The sequence below is a fragment of the Strigops habroptila genome, chromosome 3 (genome assembly GCF_004027225.2).
Source record: "Strigops habroptila isolate Jane chromosome 3, bStrHab1.2.pri, whole genome shotgun sequence".
Taxonomy (NCBI): domain Eukaryota; kingdom Metazoa; phylum Chordata; class Aves; order Psittaciformes; family Psittacidae; genus Strigops; species Strigops habroptila.
In genome coordinates, this window is record NC_044279.2 from 85,920,208 (window position 1) to 85,942,835 (window position 22,628).

Consider the following 22,628-nt stretch of genomic DNA (forward strand, 5'->3'; position numbering starts at 1 on the left):
TTATGCTGCCATTTGGCATCATCTTCTATAGTCAGAACAAACTGAAAGGTGGCAACTGAGGAGGAGACTGCTGTTGTGGCAGAGACCTCAGCACCAAAAGGCTCTAAGAGAATAGTGTAGCTAAGGCAGAACTTGAGAATGCAGTGCTTCAGCTTCCTCAGGGATCTTGGAAAGCCAACAGGAAATGAGCAAGGATTTGAATGCTCCATTTGCGGGGTCTTAATCACACAGCCTGTCCCTGCACCCCTGGGAAGGGCAATTCCATTACATGTCATTCTCAGTGCTGCATCCAGAAGGAAGCCTCAAGTCATCTTTCCCTGGGTTAGAAATCCTTCACTGTCTGCAACTAAAATAAACTGAATGTCCTGTCTCCATTATTCCCAATGCTTCATTTTCTCATTTCAGCATTCCTGTTCCCTGTCCTACACTTCATCACTCCCTGACCACCTCTTTTCCCTCCCTAATGTCACAGTTTTCCAGGTGCTCCTAGACACATATCAGCTCTTCCCCCTCTCATGTCATGTAACCAGGACAAAATAACACAACTAAAATAATTCTAATTAAGTGGACAGGCTAATTAGACTAATTTATTTCATTTCACCAGAACTTCACTGTTCTGTTTCCAATTCACTCTGGCACCATGGGACACATTCCCCTCATTCTTCCCTCCCATCACTAGGAGCAGTGACAAACAAGTTACATATTGTTACTGTTTTCAGGCTCCACAGTTGAAAATGACATTGAAAATAAAGCATCAACCTCTGTTTCCTGCTTCCACAATCAGAACGGAGTAACTGTGTTGGGAGCCAAGAGCAATGAAGCAGAGGAGCAGATACTCTTATCAGTAACCTCAGCTCTCTGCCTTACTAGCTGAAGATAAATGGTTGAGATGTTCCCTTGTACAAAATCAAAGGGGAATTTCAGACTACTCAGACAGCAAAGTAACTCCCCAGCCTGGTAGGTGGTATAATGGGCAGCTGAACAGTGCTGCAGTGCCCACAGGATAAAGGTGCACCGGCAGCACCAAGCTGCTAATTGCACCCTCTCATCATGCAGTCTTAATGACCATGTTAGGAACCAAATTAGCCACACTTATAAGCCGCACTGGAATGGCTGCTTTGTTTGTATTGCTCCATGAGGTAATTGCTCTACTTCATCTGAACTTACTTGCCAACTCTGCTTTTACTATCCTGTGGAGCTACATACAGGAATCTTTTCGGCACACCAGACGCATACCATAGGCCCAGCACAGACAAACTGCAGGTCTCCTTGTGCATGGAAGGCTTATGTTTGTCTGTTGCTGCTGGCCCATCCCTCTCCTTTTGTCTTTGATTAAAGATACATGCCACACACTGACCAGCACGTGGACAGCCAGTAAAGTAAGTGCAAGGAGGTTCACAAGCACACACACATACAGCCCAGGCTTTGTTCTACTCATGTTTACTCACAAGGCAAACAGTTAGGCATTGTTTCTGCTTGACAAATTGTAGCTGTCCAGCTAGGAAAGATCTAGCTCCAGCTGGTTAGAGCTGTTTTCGTATCTTACCTCCTCACCCTCCCTCTGCAGTAACTTACGAATCCAGCTTACCCAGGCACAAAAAGAACAAGTACAAGCTGCCCCTTGGCTTTCTTCCCACTTTGAATTGACACTGACTTAACCAAAGTTCCCACCTTGAGTGCCAGCAGAGGTAAAATCCTTAGGAAGCATGGCTTGAAAAGTGAACTTACACTTGACAGCTGTCTCAAAGACATTAAGGTCCCACACCTTTGCTGTGCTATTAGGAGCAAGAGAAGAGAGATCCTTTCATAGTCCCCACTCAAGTGCTCTCAGCTTGTCAGGCACTAGAGAGCAATGGTCATTTGATAGTGTGGGAGCACAGCCACAGGAACCTCTCAGCTATTTTCTACCTAATTACTCATTTGCCTTGCATAGCACCTGGTGTAGCAGGTACTGAGCATCCACTGTACAACACCAAATGTCATGTACAACTCTGAACACCAGGCTCAGAAAATGAGTATGAAGGTGCTCTGCCATCAGAACAAAGCCACTCCTTTTCTGTTAGACAGACGCAGGAAAGTAATACCAAAATGCCATTGTTTGATTTATACCCTCTTTACATCAAGTAAATTACCTTTTGTAAGACAACTTACTACTTTAGAAGGATGTTAAGGCTCTACCACAGCAGAAGAAGCACCTGTCTCAGGGAGCTGATAGTGTTCACATAGAAGAGGTGGCAGAATCAGGCTGGTGTTAAGTGACATAAGTTCTGTTATAGATCTGCAAAGAGAACACAATGGTCCTGGGAATGCTCCATCCCTGGCAGTGTCCAAGTTGGATGGAGTCTTGGGCGACATGGTTTAGTGCGAGGTGTCCCTGCCTATGGCAGGGGGTTGGAACTAGATGATCTTAAGGTCCTTTCCAAAACTAACCATCATATCATTCTATGAATACAGAACCAAACTGATATTCCTGGCTCACTGAGGCCTACAGTCTTGTTCCTAAAGACACCAGTACCAGGTAAGGTCCATCCAAACATGCTTGTTAGCTTCACTGTTCTGTCAGGAAGCCAGTTTCAGAACCTCTTGCCCATCTTGAGCACCTTTCCTATGAACCATAATGTGTTCTCCTTTGTGTACTGTGAATTCAACCATCAGTTCCCATTAACATTTGTAGAGAATAGGACTGCAGCAAGGGCAGAGTTAATCCAGGTAAACCACAACCATGATCTAAAGTGCACTAAACCACACACCTCTTCCCATTGCCCACTATGGGGCTTGGGAATTGTAATTGCAGTGAAAACATCATTATTGGAAAAAAACTGAGGACACGGAACATCCCTAGAGACAATAATTTCTTTTGGTGGGGGAGGGTTGGGGAAGGGCAGGTGGTGGAGGGGTGAAGACCTAAAAGCACAGGATTGCAATTGGTTCCACCTCTCTGGGTCACCAAAAGCAGATCCAGAGTCCTGAGGGTTCAGGCAGCTCATGTCACTACCAGAAAATCAACTCCAAAACCCATTTTCCAAATAATCTTACTTATGTTATGCAGCGTTTTGGAAGTGTTTTTCTTTCCATTTTTTTCCCCTTCTGTAATTAAAAGCTAGTGTTCTTTACCTCCAAATAGCTACAAACATACAGGGGAGTCCTTCAGACCATAATTTAGAGCTGAACTTGTACCATCCTCCAGAACCCTGACCTTGGACTCCTGACTAAACAGTAAGTGTTTAAAGCAGTGCAATTTAAGGACTATAAAACATGTCCCAGAATCCAAACGTAACAAGCAGAACATGATCCCAAAGTTCTTCCTTTATTAACCCTGCCATCAGTATACAAACCAAGCCTGACACAGCAGTGTTAACACTTCCACTGCATTGCATTTAACATGCTTTTTTAAACTTCTTTTGCATGACAAGCTTGTGTGCAAGAACTCAGAGGTGGGTGACCCAGACATCAATCTCCCCTTTAGAAGAGGAAATTGTGCTTGTGGGCTCTGGTGAGGGAAGGCATGCTCAACTTCAGTTCTGTGAGGCTAGCTCATACCAGCAGATCTCATGACTGCCCCTCTTGCTTGTTCTTCCAGTTACTAAGAATTCTGTAGATAAACTTCGCTTTATCTGAAGGGAGGAAGTTACTGCCGGATGCAGAGAGTCAGGAAAGAGAGCAGCCTATTGCACAGAGCAATAGTGTTAGAGAAACACTCCTTTTCCCATGCAGATTGGAAAACAAGGCAATTAACTACTCAAGTGTCATGCCATGCCACTACTTCCTGGTCTCACTGCTTCAGGAAACTGGAAGGGAAAGCCCTTTTCTCTTAGAACTAAACAGGAGAAAAGTAGACTATTGAAGCTCTTTGATAGCCTGAGCTGACAGAAATTAGAAGCCTTAAAATTAGAGGCTCTGAGACAGCGATTCTGTACCTTGCACTTTAGCAGGTATCAAGCCTTTCCCTCTGCTCTTGACTTGTGGGCTTAGTGATTAGCCAAGAACACAATGCCAGGAGAACTGATAGCTGCTGGTCCAGCTCAGCTGTCAAAGGTCAAGACAGCTAGAGAAAGCCCTGTACACTCAAGAGTTGATCACACAATTGTTTCAAGAGTCACTTGGGCTATCTTTGGAGGGCACTTGGAAAATTGACCTGATCTAAAAGAACGTAGATAACCAGGACATTCTCTTCTCACAAGTGCTCTGCTCAGTCATCCTTTTTCGCTCAAGTAGGAGGTTTGAGGGCAAGTGATATCCCATATCAGGCTGCCAAACCCTGAATTGTGTTTGTCAAAATTATACTTCTGACAGATGGCTATGTTTCTGTGGCAATAAACCACACAATGCCCATCTCTGTACTCAGTCACCTGCTCAGAAAGTAGCTTCAGGTAGATGCATGTCCTCACTCTTCTTGGGATATGTCTTAAGCTAGACGAGGTATTTCCAGACTCTTTGGTCAGAGCATTAATGCTGGGCAGGCTGTTTGACCTCTACAACTGCTGTACAGAGACAGAGGCTCAGCCTTGCAATAGACCTTCTCTGCACGTGCCCCGTACATCCAAGCAGATACTAGTCATCCGTGCACAACATGCCTGGCAGCACTTGTGTATCAGAAGCACTCAGAGGATTTAACAAGCCAAAGAGCAGGGCGCCTCGTTTCTCAGAGGAAATATTATCTCCCTGACATCATGGAAAGAAACCACCACAATCTCAAGATAGTTAAAGACGACCACTGTAACACCTGTCTACAAGTGGTGCTGCCCCAAGGCTCATCATGTCTCCCAGAAAAACAGCCATCCCTAGGGGTGACACAGATATAGTCTGCAGCAGATTAGAGGTGGCAATGTCACAAAGCCACAAAGGTAGACAGACCCTCCCCGGTTCAGCTGCTAAACAGATGACAGGAAAAAAACTTAAAAAAAGGATCAAGCCTTCCCGTGGTTATTCCCCCATTCACCTCTTCTCCTCTGGAGAGTTGAAAAGAGCAGATTCAAGGGCAAATGCCTCATGAAGCCCAAAGACAAGCCTCCCTGTACTGAAAATTAAAGAGTGGTTTGCTCTATTCCAGCATAGTGTAATCCAGGCTCTTGGCTGGCAGGCAGCCACAGAGCTGGCTCTTCTGTAATAGCTGAAGCCGGTGGATCAGGATCTTGTTTACAAACAGCTGCCACCTGAGTTTGGAGATGGCAACCTCAAACCTCAGAAGCTGGGAGGACTTGAAATACCCCCAAGGGTGCAACATGCTGTGCGTATCCCAGCCCAGGCCTTTGCCCCATCTGTTCCAACTGCTGCTTTATGAGGGAGACTTAAAGTTCATAGTTTGCAATGTCATTTTACTTTTTTAATGCTCTAGGATCAAAGTCCTCCAGGACTTTCTCCTTTAAGGAACCAAGGCCCATCGACTCAGTCTTTACACAATCAACAACTTGCCACTTAGCCAGCCTCTACAGGGGCCTTATATCTGCATATCCTGATAAGATAAGGGCACATCAAAGGTGTGACTAATTCCATGATTACCTCTCTGAGCTCCTTTAGCTTTGTCTCTGCAGCGTTGTTACTTTGAAGTACAAGTCGTTTGCATAAGTCCTTCAGGGCAATCTCTACCTTGTGTTAAGCACAGTCTAGCTGTCCCTCTGCCAGAGATAAGTTAGAGCACAAGCCCTACCTGGAGCTTGCAGGAAGCAGCGTGCCATAATCATTAACAGCCACCCTGCTCTAAGGCAAAAGTCATCCCAAGGCTTAGGTGTCACCTCACTAATCTCTTGGTGCAGTGATTCACCAAGTAGAGCGACTGCCTAGTTCAGGGCCACAGTAAAGCCTGAGCCAACATCTCTGTTAGTACACATGTTCTCTAGGGTTCATTATTTTCTGCTGAAGGCCACCTTCCTCATTCCTTCGGGAAAATGGGACACTATACACAAACAGCCTGTAGCCGCTTCAGTACCAAGTCCAGCAGTTCCCAAGCACTTAGTGCAGCTCAAAAATCTCTCCAGTTCAGGAATAAACTGATGACTCTTGCAGGCTCTGCTTGAAAGGGTAGCAGGCACCAGCTACCAGCAGTAGTGAAACCAGTAGCCTTTATTGGATTTGCCCCTAAAATGAATTTAGGATTACGGTACTGATGTGGTCTTGCTTACACAATTTAAGGTTTCGATGGAGCAATTTTCAGTTACAAATATAACCAAAATACACACCAGCAAATTTACTGGTTCAGAACCAGTCGCAGTAAGTATCAGTGCTATGATGCACAGGCTGAAGGCATTGCACAAGCTTACATCTATATCCAACAAGAAGTTACGCAAATACCTCACAGGAGAAGAGAATTAAGTTACAAATAGACATTATCTCCCATGAGCAGACTCGCCACAAACAAAATAAAGAGCAAGAAAGCTGCTCACTTTCCTTTGTCCCTTTCTATTGTTCATGGGTCAGATCCAGACTCCTGGCTGATCCTTGCTCTGGAGGAAGCCAGGTATTTAAAGAGGCGCTCACACAATCATGCTGGGAGGTACAGGGGTAGCTGCTGCTTGTTTGGCATGCCAGGTGACTAGGAACAGAAATGCTAACACATCCCATTTGGACACTGAAACCAAATAGTGCCACTTCCATAACCTGTTCCTCACAGGCTCCCTCTCTGGCAGAAAGCATGCTTTTAATAATGTAAACTAGAACTGAACTGAATCACAGCTCTGAGCCTCCCTAGTGCAGCACACCTATAAGCGATATTCCCAGCTTCTCTCGTTCTTTGAAGCTCTTGGCTCTTAACACAAAGTCACTTTCTTCTATCCCTTCATACCAGCTTGTTGGACGTCCACATGCTATTTTATGCAGGTAACAAAGTCTTTGGCAAGGTGCTTGGGCTAAAGTGCGGGTAGCTGTAGCCAAAGTGAAGTGATTCCTCCCCAGAGCTGGGGTTCCATCCCACAGGTAGCAACCACTCTTGAGCCACAGAGTCAATCAGAGCAGCACAGTCACTTTGTAAGTGTAACCTAATCTTCCCTTCTAAGGTCTTGATATGCTTTCTGGACAGGACATGGCCAAAGTGATCTGCACAACCTCAGAGCTGGTGGCAGTCTGCTAGTCGCATGGGTTAGCATGTTGTGTGTCATCCAGTGGTCTGTAAACTTTATTATTCTAAAAGCAAAGTCATCCAGTTAAGAACCAGGGTGAAGGGTGTTTCATGCTTTCTGACCTCAAAGTCTTTCTGTACACCTCCACTCAAGAGATGCCGCCAGCTGGTCCCAGTGAGTCCTCTTTATAACAATACATTTCTCATATCAAATCAAATACCTGGAAAAAATGGCTTGGCAATGAAATGATAAAATCTACTGGAAGCTACAGAGAAGTTTTATTTTCATCCTTTGAAACCACCTTGATCTTTCACTGTGCGGAGAATTCAGTGTTTGAGAGGGCTATTTTTTTGGCTGACAGAGGGGGAGTTGGAATTTTCTTTACACACTGAGCACATTGACACTAGAGGTGCAAAAAGCAAGAGCCATTCCAGACAGGGAAGAAGGGAAAGGAAGGGGAGGGGAGAGAAGGTGAGGAAAGGAGAAAGGAGGGGAAGGAAGGGGAGGGAGCTAGAGAAAGGTGAAAAAAACCCCCAGCTTTCTGCTGATTCAGGGACCCAAAGCTCATTTTTCTGCAACACACGGCCTGGTGCACCTTTCCCTGAAGAGAGAGCTGCGGCTTACAGCAGCTCATGTATGAGCAGCTGGAGCAAAGAACCAGACTCCTGACACAAGCCCAAAGAACACACATTTTCATTTCACATGCACAGCCTGCATGTCTCATTTCAGGTGGTTTCTAGAGGTAGATGGGGCATGGTCCTAATCCTTTGGTGGCATATGCTCTTCCTGTATTTGGAAGCAGGTTGTTCAGTGATGCTATTTGCATCATTTCCAGTCTCTGGATGTCAGGATGCTATACAGAGGATGCTGTTACAGCAGCAGCCTCAAAAGCCTCAGCTGACACTCCACTTCACTAGCAGATTAGTTTCCCCGGGACACTCAGAAGGAGCCTTCTGATGTAAAGGTGCCAAGATAAAATGGAGTAACTGGATCACAAAGAGCCAGTGTGGACATTCCCATTCAGAAATGAAGTACCATTCATTTGTCTTCCCTTATTTTACTGCACATCTAAGCAGAGAGAAAGCAGAGGACTTTTTAAGGGTTAGGGGACTGAAGCGGTGAGCAATAAGAAAAAGTTTGAAGTGGCAAGTGTCTAGAGATAAGAGCAATCCTTGCATAACAGGCTGTCATGTCAGTTGAGATAAGTCACAGGTACCACAAATGCCTTGGCATGGATACAGCCACACAGCTCCTTCCTTCAGTGAATTAAAATCATTGCAGATGTTTAGCCTTTCAGTCACAGCCTTTCTCCAAGCATTCGTGGGTACTTCTCATGGATGAATGACAGGATGAGAATCAATAAGCACTGTTCTTCCTAACTCAGACATCTCAAGAAAGAATTGAAACTTCATGGACTTCAGTTGCAACTGTCCATTTAGTTTGTTAAATGCCAGGAGATCTCTTGTGCAAAAGCAAGTCAGCTTCCTAAAGCCAATTTAGATAATCCCATGATCCCTGGAACAAACAGGCAGGATTTCCAAGTACAAAGATGGCCCTGTAGTCAGCATCTCTGAAGTTGAAAGGCTCTTTGTTTCAGGCAATCAGCATCATTTCCAAGTTTTCTCAGAAGCTGATGTAAAGAGAACCTCACTTCAACCTCCCTTTTGTAGAGGGTAAACCTTTTTCACCTAACATGCAGAGCTCCTCCAACACAGGGTAGTTCTAAGTCACACACGCAAACACACGACCTACCCAACCTGCCTTTGTTGCTGTTATCCAAAGTACATTATCCATTTTGCTGGGGAGTCTTTTCTTTTTCTACCAATGGTGAAAGGCAGTTTGCAGTTCACCATCCCTGGTGATCTCAAACTGACAGGCCAGCAAAACATTGCATAAACCACAAAAGAGTTTGCTTTCCTTGGCAGCACACCCAATTCTGTCATATTAATGCTCTGCCAACAGCTATTGTCCTTGACAAGTGACTCTGCACTGGCAGAACAGGATCCACTGCAAAAAAAAGAAAAATAGCTTTCCATGTGCTACATTGCATCTTCTGAGCCTTTAGGAAGGTTGAAATATCTGCCAACACTGGAAAGTTCACATCCCCTAGAAAACAGAACTATTTTACAAAGCTCAGGCTCAGCAGTTTGGCGTTGGAAGAAAGAAACGCTGTCCAGGAGAAATCAGCCACAAGATGTCACAAAATGGAACCAGAAGAGACCTAGGCAGACTCCCCAGAGCCAAGCAAGACACAGTAAGTTGGTGGACGAGGCTGTATTGCATTTGTGCTCCCTGAGGTTTTGGTTCACTTCTTTCCACATCAAAATCAGTTGTGGAGAAGAGGAAGCAACACATGCACATCTGGGGACTCGTCTCCTCCTTTGTAGCAATTAAGCATGCAGCCAAGTGACTGCACACATAGTTGCTTTTGTTTATCTTTGCTTGGAAGAGAGCACAGAGATAATGAGGAAAGGGTATTCACACCATGCAGGGATGGGCAGTCAAGTTAGCAAAGCAGTCAGTCCACAAATGGCTTCCTTAGAGGGCGGGAGGTAAAAAGCGCTTTGGGGAGCACTGAAACACCATGTCTTGCTAACACTGAAATATCCTGTCCAGGTTCCACTTTGTTAATGTCCTCTCATTTGTGATAAAACAAAGTGCAGAAGTGTTCCCAAATCAAAGAATCATAGAATCATACAATCACAGAATAGTTTGGGTTGGAAAGGACCTTAAGATCATCTAGTTTTTTTTTTTAAAAAAGGAAATGAAAGAACATTATATGAGTCACAGAAAACTTCCCCTATGCATAAACAGAGATGACGGGGGATTTCTGGAAGCCAATGAGACCAGAAAGTACAGAACTGGTGTGTTGATCCATCCACTGGCACCAGCACAGGGCACTTAACCTTTGGACACTTACTAGATTCTGTAGAGGGACTGCATCTCAACAAGGCCTTGAGGAAGTCTGTAAGTACTAATTTTCACCAAGGAATAGAATTACCTGAGTGAGCCCAGGCTATGCTTCACAGAGATGTCTTTCCACAGCACCAGCTGCTTGTCAACACACTGTAAACTGCTATCTCCACAGGAGACATTTGTGTTCCCTACTAAGAAGTTAGAATGTGTTAAGCTGGAGGTCATGAGTGCGTTATAGGCAGATAAACCTAGGAGTTAAAAGGATACTCAGCCATGCTGTGCCAGGTGCTTCTGAAGGGAGAGATTACAGAGCGTGAAAAATCAAGTTGTTCAAATCTTCATTTACTTTCAGCTAGACAAATGCCATAGAATCACAGAATGGTTTGAGTTGGAAGGGACCTTAAGATCATCCAGTTCCAACCCCCTGCCATGGCCAGAGACACCTCACACTACACCATGTTGCCCAAGACTCTGTCCGACGTGGCCTTGAACACTGCCAGGGATGGAGCATTCACCACTTCTTTGGGCAACCTGTGCCAGTGCCTCACCACCCTCACAGTGAAGAACTTCTTCCTTAGATCTAACCTGAACTTCCCTTGTTTCAGTTTGAGCCCATCACCCCTTGTCCTGTTGCTACAGTCCCCAATGAAGAGCCCCTCTCCAGCATCCTTGTAGGCCCCCTTCAGATACTGGAAGGCTGCTCTGAGGTCTCCACGCAGCTTCTCTTCTCCAGGCTGAACAGCCCCAACTTTCTCAGCCTGACTTCATATGGGAGGTGTCCTGGCACCTTGTGTCATCTATAGAAGAATCTCTCCCTCCATCACTTTCACTCTGCTTTTAAGATAGCAGAGAAAAGGACATGTTCCTTTCAAAGCAGCTGTAAATCATGGCACACAATATCATGTGTCTGTCTTTATTGCTGATGTTCTTATCCCATTCTTGCTTTGGGATATTAGGCAAACCTTCCTTTCTCTGATGAAAGAGCAAAATCATCCTCTGCATATTTAAAGCAAGAAGATGAAAGACAACCTCCATAAAACAGTTTTGCTCTGCTTTTGTGGGAGAATCTGTGTGCCAAAAGATGGACATTTGTGAACAAGGTCTGACTTTTATGGAAACTCATTGCGCTTTTAGACTTTAAACAGAAATCCATAGTCACTGTGCTCTGACTTTTGTAGCTTCTGCTAGTCTTTCCACAGACCTTTTCTCTTTTCATACTTACACAAGGTTGTGCTTCCTCTCCCACCCCAGCAGATTGCCTATGAGTTTTGAATAGAGTTACTTCTTTTCATAAACTGAGAAAGCGTTCCCAGTTTTGCAGCTAAGACTCACCTATGCATGTGCAGAGCTTTAAAGACACAATTCTTAAAGGTGTCTGGGGATTTGACTACTCAATTAAACCAAGAGAAATTGGGTGTTCCAATGCTCTGAGGTGCTTTGGAAAAATCTTCTGCTGAATGCAGCAGCTTAGTGAAGATCTAAATTTACATAAAGACATTTTCATCTTTATTTCTGAACAACAACAACAAAAAAAATAATCAAGGGTTATTTCCAAACAGTGGAAACTTGACAGGCATTAAAGTATATCACTAATTCCCACAGAGGCAAAGCTTATTCCATTCTTCTGGACTACAATCCAGTTAGTAACCCTGTTGTTTCTTTCTTGAATTGTAGTCTTGTAAAGTCTAGGTTGGGGCTTGCTGTGGTTGCTTTTCTGAGACCTGTTGTGCTTGTGGTATTTGAAGTAGTGTGGGACTGTGCCCTGTGCTCCTGAGGGCAAAGTCCTGCCTGCTGACAGCCACAGCTCCTGGCTTGCCTTCTTTTAAGCACCCTGTGTGTGCTGCTTCTTCATATAGGCCTGCTGAGCTTCAACCTGTCACCCAACAAAACGACTTTAATAAAATGGCTGAGAAGCAGATTCCTGCTTGCTATGATGTGTAAGGTACCTCTGTATTTCTAAATGTATTTAGAGTTTAAGTGCAGCTGTAAGCGAGGATTTGATTGCTCTGTAAATTGTCACATTTTCTTAGCTGTATATCCAACAGGTGACTATAATCACTTTAGAGAGCTTTGCTATCCCATTACTGTTTATATGTTGAAAGCTTTTTAATTTGCATGGGTTTTAGCTAGTCCCTTGGTTTCTTTCATTTTAGAGCTGTACACATGAGCTTGGTGAGTCATATGGTTGAGAAACATGGTGAGAATCAAGAGAAATGAGAGATGTGCTGGTGGGTTGTTCTGTTATTGATAAGCTATCTTTTTACTAGGCAGAAGGTATAAACAACAGATGATTTACTGAAAGGCAGCTACAGAAAGATGTATCTATGTAAGGTTAAACATGATATTTAGACAAAAATTACTTGCACAAATTCTGAAGCTCACAGTTTTTCTAGATACAACCTGTGAAGTGGTTTGGCTTAAGTAATAACTCAATCCAGATGTTGGCCTTTAAGGAGCAAAAGTACTTACTAAGCAGAGTAACTCCCTGGTTTCCTCAGTAATAATTCATCAGATCCCCATTTTGTGAGAAGGGAATGCACTACTCCAAACAGTAGCAACTCTGCAGGAAGCTCTACATCTTATCAAATGGCTTGCTTAAGTTGCTGACATTCACCCAGTAATGACATCAAGCTTTGCTTTTGCCAAGTATTCATGGTGTGGGAAAGGGGCAATTAGGACTCATTTTACTTTGCAGACCAAAGTTTCCTGCAATCTGAAGTATTCACTAAGCAGGATGCAAGTTGGGGTGATTTACTATGAGAGGTCATGCAGTCTGTCAGCAGGCAAGTACTACGGAGAGGGGGGAGATTTGGGATTTCTTGGAGAGTATGGAATTGAATTATTAAGGAAAACTCCTTTCTCCCAGAAGCTGGCTACCTGGCATGATTTTGCACCTGAGAGCTCCCTACAGACATTTGCTTTTGCTCTAGGTCTAGGGACTCTTCATCAGGGACTGTAGTAATAGGACACGGAGTGATGGGTTTAAACTGAAACAGGGGAAGTTCAGGTTAGATATAAGGAAGAAGTTCTTTCCTGTGAGGGTGGTGAGGCACTGGCACAGGTTGCCCAAAGAAGTGGTGAATGCTCCATCCCTGGCAGTGCTCAAGGCCAGGTTGGACAAAGCCCTGGGCGACACGGTCTAGTGTGAGGTGTCCCTGCCCATGGCAAGGGGTTGGAACTAGATAATCTTAAGGTCCTTTCCAAACCAAACTATTCTGTGATTCTATGATTTCCTGAGTGTGCTCTGGTGATCTTTACACAGTCATTGAATCTTTACGCATTAAATCTTTACTTAATATTACACTAAACGTAATATTAAGTCCAATCAGGTATTAAATTGGGACCTGTATCATGTAGCCCTGGCAATTCTGGTAACTGCTTCCTTGCCATTGCTTTGCAACTGGTGGAAAGTGGAGTATGCTGTAGAAAATATGCCAATATAGTTACCTGTGTTGCTGGAAGAACACTGCTAAACCCGTTAATGGACATGCAGGGGGATAGGACATAAAGAAGCTGGTGTGAAAGATTTTTAAAGCAGTCTGAAACACTTCAAGTAGAGACTTGAAGTGACCTCTTGTTTTCTGTGCAGCTTAATGCAAAGCTCCCTTTTCTGAGCATCATTATCTTGTCTTCAGTTCTGCAAGCTGAAGTTAATTGACAATACTGATAGCCAAAGCTGCTGCCGCAAAAGGGAGTGCATGCAGGAAGGAATAAAAATCACACTCAACTCAAGTCACAGGGAGGATATTTCTGTTGAGGGCCAACCCTTAAGATGCAGCAGGAAAATGCAGGCAAAGAGTGTTAACTTCCCTTCCCACCTGCTGTCTGGAGACCTCAGCCAATTTCTACGCAGCTGTCTCTTTTAATCTATTCCCTGCCCAGAAGGGTATTTGTTGTCAAGGTGGAAGCCAGACCCATAAAGAGAAACCTATCACTGTTTTTTTAAGGGTTTATTTTGTTTTATTAAATCTTGTGCTGAGCTAAATAAAGCAGCCCTTGGTACAAGCAAAGTTAATTATTTTACAAGGCTAGTCTATAGGGAACATGGTGGAGATGGCTTTTATTAAAAAGCACCTGCAATGATTCCATTATTTAATTCACACTGAGCAAGGCACATGCTAAAACAGGAGGCTGTGGATTAAGTCCTGCACCTTCAAGTATGGCCATGAACATGTCTTCCCTCTAATGCAATTTTCTGGCAGCAAAGTAGTTCAGTATTTCAACATGGATACCTGCATCAGCAAGTCTTCCCGTGCTCCTGCAGAGAATATTTTCTGGAAAGCTCTGAGGGGCTTCCAGGGTGTGTGACTGCCCACCTGAGCACTGCCTGGTGCTCGCATGTGTCCCATACTAGGTCAGACACATGGCTGGGAAGTGCTTTGCTGTACTTCTCTGCTAGGTTCAAGAGGTGGTTTTGGCAGTACCTCATGGACGTGTAAGGGTTGTGCAGTGGTGGGCTGACTAACCTTGCTCTGCAGCCAAGCCACGGGGACCAGGGAGAGCTGTACTGTCTATGTGGAGCTGGGGAGAAGGTGAAAGCCCTTAAGCAGTTTTTTGTCAAGATAATGGCAGAAGTAGGACCTCCTGCCCTGGTCTCTAAGTAATTCCTTTGTTTTTATAACAGTTTAGGAACCACAGCAGTGCTCATGACTCTACTTCTCTGGTGTGACATGCATGAGCTCCGTGATCAAGGATTGCTGTGATCAAGGATTTTGAGACCCCACTTGGAGCACTGTGTGCAGTTCTGGTGTCCCCAGCATAAGAAAGGCATGGAACTGTTGGAGCAAGTCCAGAGGAGGCCATGAGGATGATCAGGGGCTGGAGCACCTCCCATACAAAGACAGGCTGAGAAAATTGGGGCTATGATTCTATAATTCTAGAGATGATTCTATATTCTATGATTCTGAAAGGATGGGCACATGTTCTTGGGAGCAGCTCTCTTAGGAGAGAAGCTGGAGCCTAGATCTAGTATTGTGGAACTCACCAGATGGCTGTTTCTCCCAGTCTGATGCATTGCCTTATGTTCCATTTCCAGCATGCTTCTCCCAGTGAGGTGACACCACCTGCTGCCAGCCTGCAGAGCTGCCTCTTCCTCTGCCTGTTTGCTGCAGCCATCTACCCGGAGTCTGTGCTCACAGTGCACTAAAGCTCAGGCAGGGAAATTCAGACAAGGCATCAGTTTTCTCTTAAATGTACTCCCCACATCTTGGTGGCAAGGTTGCACACAGGGTATAGAATCATAGAATTATGGAATGTTTTGAGTTGGAAAGGACCTTAAAATAATCCAGTTCAAACCCCCTGCCGTGGACAGGGACGCCTCACACTAGACCATGCCACCCAAGGCTCTGTCCAACCTGGCCTTGAACACTGCCAGGGATGGAGCATTCACCACTTCTTTGGGCAACCTGTGCCAGTGCCTCACCACACTCACAGGGAAGAACTTCTTCCTTAGATCTAACCTGAACTTCACCTGTTCCAGTTTAAACCCATTACCCATTCGTATGGGAGGTGCAAAATCCAGCCCCCTTATTTTCCTCATGGCCTTCCTCTGGATTTGCTCCAACAGCTCCATGTCCTTCTTACGCTGAGGACACTGGAACTGCACACAGTGCTATAAGTGGGGTCTCTCCAAGCGGAGCAGAATAGAGGGGCAGGATCACCTCCTTTGACCTGCTGGTCACGCTCCTTTTATGCGGCCAGGACACAGTTGTTTTTCTGTGCTATGAGCGCACACTGACAGCTTGTGTATAGATTTAAATAGATGTGCTGAAGGTCTCTGTGAAATCCTGACTAGATTTGGCAGTTGGGAGATGAAAAAGCAAGTACTCCCTTTGTCTGCTCCTGCCCTAGGATTTTGTAGAAGGTCATAAGATCACCAGCAAATGGGAGATGACTCTGTCTTCAAACCCTACTGCAGAGATAAAATAATGCCAACCCAGGGAGAAAGTGCAAAGGTGTGGAAGCCTTCATGACTTTTTATTACAGCTGTGATAGCACGAAAAAATACCACAAACAAAGACCAGCATCACTTGTCCTACCACAGTAACAGGCATTTCCCTTCTCTGGTAGCCTGTTAGATTTAGGGGTTATTTAGAATGGCCTATTGAAAACAGCTCCTTTACAGATTACATCCTTACTTGTGCAAGATGATGATCAGATCAGCAGCAACTGAAATGGGAGGTGTAAGATCAGAAACAGACACTCATGCAAAAAAAACCAAAACCAAAAACAAAACCAAAAACAAGCAGAGAACAAAAAAAGCTCCCAGAAAGGATTATTATTTCTGTGAACAGAAATACCCAAGCTGAAGTGGATGTGCCCATGCAGAAACCGCAGCCATGATGAGGCTGGTCTTGCAACTTGGTCCACATTAGAGGAACAGAAAACCACCTCCATCATGAGCTGAGAAGCTGCTCTGTGTTGCAGGGGCTGAAAGAAGTTTTTACTTACTCTCCATATTCTTTGATTTATGCTGGCCAGAGTAATACATTGTTGCCATGCCCTTGCCGGTTTGTTGTTGCTTCCACCTTCAGTTCCAAAATTGCCCCCAAAGCCACTGTGTAAACATCCCAATCTCTTTTTGCTATGGTAGTAGATACTGGGACAATCCTGAAGCTTGTCTATAAATCTTCTGTGTCCTCCAGGGCTGGGGAAATCTGTGGCAGGCACTTCCGAGCACGAAGGTGGTGTCAAACACAGATGGGCATACTCAAATTCTAGTGGATTTATTGGAAAAGAATTCGGGGTTTAGGCAGTTAGCTGACAAAAACAGCTAGGAAGTGGGGATTGGAGGAAGTTTGACTGTTTCCACTGCTCTGAAGTTACATCACATTTCCTTAATGCTTCATAGCTGCCGAAGCTGCTTTGAAAGTACTTTCAAAATGCTTTTCCCTTCCGGACAGCCAGAGTGATTGTATTTGGCAGTATCAGCCTCTGATTTCAGCACAGTTTACCCAGACCACAGCATGTGGCAAGACAACTATCAGTGTGGAAAGAAGCATCTGTTTATCCTGGTGCTTAATGAGAAAGCAATGAGTGTGTTGCAATTTAACACTTACACATTTAAGAGCTTTGCCAAGTAAATGTCACTGAACAGGTGAAATGTAACAGTATTGTGTGAAAAGTGCTGTTTTTCTGAAGATCAGTCTCTGCTGTTGTTAGCCTGTGTTCACCCCGTCTTGGATTTTTGGCCTAAATGCTGATGTGTGGAGGCATAGGTATCTGATTCTCCCTTGAAAATCAGCTGCTATGCTCTTGTTTTGAGGGGGGGAGGCAGGGGTTGGGTAGAAGGTTATTGTAATTATTTCAATGGAATTCACAACTCAACAGCGAAAAATGGTGCCAGAAAGAAATAAAACTGGTCAGACCCACCTATTGGAAGTTTTCTTTTTCTTCCCCCCCCCCCCCAATTTACTAAAGGAGTACATTTTTTAGGAAGCCTGCTAGAATTAATGGCTTGTTAGAAAGGGAAGGTTGGTGGCCCCTGTTATGATTTGACTGGCAGTGGTTTAAACAGCTCCTGTCAAAACGAAGAGGTGCTTTCATTGTAGCTGATGCTTTTAAGTTTAGGTGAAGATTTCTTTCCTAAGTTCATTAAGATATCCAAGTGCAATTTCTTCTCTAAGGAATTCAGGTCCAGGGATGTTTTAGATTAGCTTGAAAAGATTCTCATTTCAACTACAGAAATGAAAACAAGTATGTGCAGAAGGATTTGCCCTGGGTCACCTGAATTTAGCTTCATTATTTCAGAAGAGCCAACTTACTTAAGAAAATCTGAGGTTATGATGGAGAGTTCCATTGGAAAACATACGTAGGTATAGGTATAAGCTGTAAATAGGTATAGATACATATATATTTAGAATTTCCAAGTAAATCCTGGTGTGACAGCACAGCAGATGGATTAAATGCAATGATGCCAAACTCTTGAAGGGGGAAGTGGGCTTGGAAGATCCCAAAGGGTACCTCATCAGTCTCTGAAGTGGGTCTGCAGCATCTGTGCATACTTGATGTTCCTCAGGAACTGAGTCACTCTCAGTGCTTACACCAGTCAATGAGCCTAGACTAGGAACGTGCACAGCTAGCCAAGCCGCGCAGTTGTTTCAGTTTGCAGTCAAATTAAAGGCTTTCTTAAATTGATGTAGTGTGGTCCATCGTCATAAGTAATGCCATAAATTTTAAAGGGTTTATATTAAATTATATTATATTAAATTTTAATACTAAGGCGTTTGAAATCTTCAAAAGCTAAGTCAGTGATGACAGAACAGTGTTACTGCCTTTATCAGCTCACCTCTACATTCAGCATGTCGCAAGGTGGTCTGCAGAAATCATCGTCTCAATAAAACCTCACAAAGCAGTCTTAATCAAATGGCCAGATTCCTCTCAGTTGAGGTTTGCTCCTAAAGCACAGCAGCGTAACTCGCTTCTCATCAGTGTTGTGGGGAATCTGTCAAAGGGAAAAGAAGGAACAAGAACGCTGTCACTGCATCGTACCCTTTGTTCCCCCACTCCAAAGTTAGACCTGGTCTACCACAAAGCAGCCTCCAGATTCTGTCTCTTCTGAAGGCTAGCAGAAAGATTCCCTAAAGGGGATTTCTATAGCTGTGTGTTGTTACTGCTTTTTGAATTTCAAGCTTTACTTTTTTTTTTTCATCCTGGTATGAGTCATTATAAAATAGAGAATTCATCTTCATTTGGGGGTTCAGTGACATCAAGACTATTGCAAAAAACAAGAGTAACAATTTTATCAGGAGAAGAATTTTCCCATTACACAACTATGAGCATCATAGTGTAAATGTTGGTTTTATAAAAGATGCAATTTTACACTTATGGCAAATATTTGAATTAATTCCAATAGAACAAGTAGAAACTGTGGGTTTGGCACTAATACATCACTTATTCAGGAAAGGCAATGGCTGTCAATGCCCCAGCTCATTCATTTCAGTGGGAAAGCCTTCAGGGTCCCTCTGCATCTCCAGATATGGAGCTCTCCTGCCAACAGAGCCACGCTGGAAGCTGATTGCAGCATCTTGTGGGAACTGCCAGCCCTGCTGAAAAAACAGCCTCACAGTTTGATGTTGAGAAGGTCTTAAGATCCATCACATTGATGATCTGTGTTAGCTCAAAGGCCCCAAATCCAAAGTTGAGTTTTCCTATGTGAATAGCATCACTTCATTGTTTTGCTAAGGGAAGGGGCAGTGCAATGACAACTTTCCTCTCAGGCATTTAAAGATGTTAATTTGTGCTACTCAGCTTTTAGATTTGTAAAAGCACAGAAGTCTTAATAGGTGGTGGAACCCGTAGAGTAAATTTATTCTGAGAAAGCAATATGTGAGCTTATAGTTTGGTGGGGGAGGGGGTTAGCATTTATTTCACTATCTTTTAGCAATAAAAAGGGGGTTGGAACTAGGTGATCTTAAGGTCCTTTCCAACCCAAACCATTCTATGATTGTATGATTCTAATAAAAAAAAAAAAAAAGAAAATCCCCTGGTTCTGTACTCTTGCTATATTTTGAAACTGCTCAAATGTCACATTTTATCCCATAAGGCCTGTTTCCAAAGATAAGTCTTTGTATCTCCCAGCAGAAGTCCTTCCTGCTCAGGGACTGTTTCATTTAACAGTACTCGTGCATATTCCTATGGGAGAAATGCACATGCTTTCAGACTTCCATCTATGCTGCCATGCCATGTGGAGAACAGAGGTGCTTAAAGGTGAGTAAACCAGCCACTTAAAAAGAAGAGGTGGGTTTTTTACAGGTGCAAGCAGTACCTTTAGCCAGCATTTCACAGAGGCACGCACAAACACAAAGGAGATTAATGAGCATGGTAGGCTGGGTACAAGCATATAAGGCTGGATGTCTCCAGTTCCCTGACTTCAAATTTCTGCCTGGTTTCTGTGGAAACTGAGGCAAAAATGAATTCCCAAACCAACCTCAGTTAACACAGTGAAGTTCGTAATTTCCCACAACACTTTACATGCTCTTGAGCTTTTCTGATTGAAGTGTGATTTCATAGTGGTTCTGTAATGCACTTTTGTAAGAAAATACTTGTATTATCACACGCATCAGCAGGGGTGGTGCCAAACTATCCCCTGGGTGGGGGGCAGGAGGTATTTGGGGTTTACAGGCTTTGTAATTTTTTTCAATCCTCATCCAGTTCTAAATACAGGAAAATGGCCTTCACTTCCCTTTTATTAAGGTTTGTCTCAGTCTACTATTTTCTGGTTAAGACTGAAGGAGAACTAGTTTGGTTGGTTCTGACATAGAAGGAAAATATCAGTGTAGAAGGTTGGTGATGTGGAAACTGAAATAAACCACGTTGAGTCTCATTCAGCTTAAATGAAAACTCTGCATGTAGCTGGCACAAAATGCCAAAGAACTAAAAGAGATCAGTTGAGGATGATGGAGAATCATCCTTGCTGTAACTGAATTGCTCTCCCCATAGGTCAGTGGTCTGCAGAGGTTATCTGAAAGGAAACACAGTTGGGTGCAGGGGGTAAAAAGGAAAAGCACAGTGATACAGCAGTGGTTAGTGGCCACAGTCTGGGGCCATGTGAAGCTAATGCTGAATATCAAGGTTGAAAAACATTTTTTCACCATTTAGTCAAGCTCAAACACTTCTTATAGAGTGAGGGAAGTAGAGTCACCTCACTAGACAAAAATCATGCTAGTGGTTATTATCAATGGGAAGATTCATGGTACCAAGCGTTAGCTCTTTCCGAAGGGTCTGTCCTTCTGGAGAATCAAATGTTGCTGTTTCTGACGCATATAGGTACAGATCTGAAGCCAAGAAAAGCCTGCATTAAATGGGAGTGAAACCCGAAGCTGCTTGAAAGCTAAAACCACAAATTTCTGTGCATGCGTTGGGCACATCACAGGCACGGCTTGCTAGAGTCATGCTGTGGTATTACTTCCTGAACACTGCTTCTGCTCACCCTCTGTGGTGTGTTTAACAGGAGCTAACATAATCCTTTTAGGAACATGCTGAGATGTGCTCATGAGGAAGCTGATATATGTAAGTTGCTGCCTGCAGTCGAAAATACCACCCAGAGTAATTACCTCAACAAAAGCTATCAGTAAGAAATACACACTTAGAAATAATAATTGCAATGCCAAGATTTCATTACTTTAAATACTCTCCGTCTTTCCCTCTGGAACTCTTCTAGGCATGTAGGCCAACCAAGACACGGAGATGATTGTGTTTAATAGTAGCATAAGGATAACTGAAAGTCAGTGTGCCCTCCTACGTGATTCAGTAGAGCAACACACTGAAATTGAGCTTGGAACATATATATTCACAGGGTAACTTTTATATCGCATTAACAAGCTTTGACACTAATGCTAATTCATCATTAGAAGAGACATGACAAGTAGGCTGATTTAATATTCATTCAGCACTGCAAGGTTTCTAGCGTGTGCAGTGAGACTTTTGTTACTGTTTGACAGCTTGGGATATCTGAATGCTCTGCTTAGTCATAGAGGAGGTGCAGGCACAGCACAGCTCTTCCCTCCTTTGTCTTGGTCCTGATGCAGAGAGCGTTTCTTTGAGCAGAGGCACACACGTTCAACCTTCCTGCCTGTTCTAGTTGAGGTCTCTTTGCAGGCATTGCAGAGAAGTAAAGCAGGCAGCAGCACACGAGTGGGAGAACATGGATTTGTTGGGTCGTGAAATGAAGCAACTAAGTCACTGTTCCTGACAGACACAGAAAAGGTTGCAGAGAACTTGGAGGTTGCTGCTATCTGGTAAGTGACAACCTTGCCTTAATCTATAAAACTGAACATCACAAAGTTGAAGTGGCAACCAAACTTGTTTTAGTAACAGGAAAACCCAACCAAGGAAGAGTGGATTTGCACAGGTGGGGAGAAAAGGAGAGAACAGCGCCCAGAAACTATTAACTGCAGCACAGAGGGCTGGTTTTCCCGGTCTGATACTTCACCGAGGCCCAGCCTTGAGCAGGAGCGGGGCAGTTTTCCAGGCGCGATGCTTGCTTGGGAGACTCAGCATTTGGGGAAGCGCCGGTCTCCGGCGTGGTTGTTCGGGCATGTGGACGCTAGATGGGGCACCGAGTATGTCCATCCGGCAGCTGAAGCCTGAGCAGACACGCTCATAGAAACAGCAGACGTTTACCTGGCAAATCTTTCACACGAAGACTAGAAGTAGGAGGTGGGGGTGGCACCAGAGTTACTTTTCATTCACTCGCAGTCTTCCTTCCTCCTCCTCTTCCTTCTCTTTTTCCTCTTCTTCCTCCCATACACTGGGGAAGGACTGCAGTTCTTCCCACGGGAGCTTTGCTGTAAAGCCACGTTAGTGACAAGCAGGAAGAAAACCAGACACTTACTGACAGCTGTACTTCGGGGGTGTGGGGGGTGGGAATAAATCTGTATGTATCATCTTATCTCATTTTCTTCTGCTAGCATTCAGACATTTCAAACAGAAAACCAGAGAGATGCCCAGCAGTGGGGAAGCAAATCCCAGACAGGGCATAAGCTCAGTCTGTCAGGAATGTTATGGAACCATAGAATGGTTTGGGTTAGAAAGAACCTTAAGATTATCCAGTTCCAACCCCCTGCCACGGGCAGGGACACCTCACATTAGACCATGTCACCCAAGGCTCTGTCCAACCTGGCCTTGAACACTGCCAGGGATGGAGCATTTACCACGTCT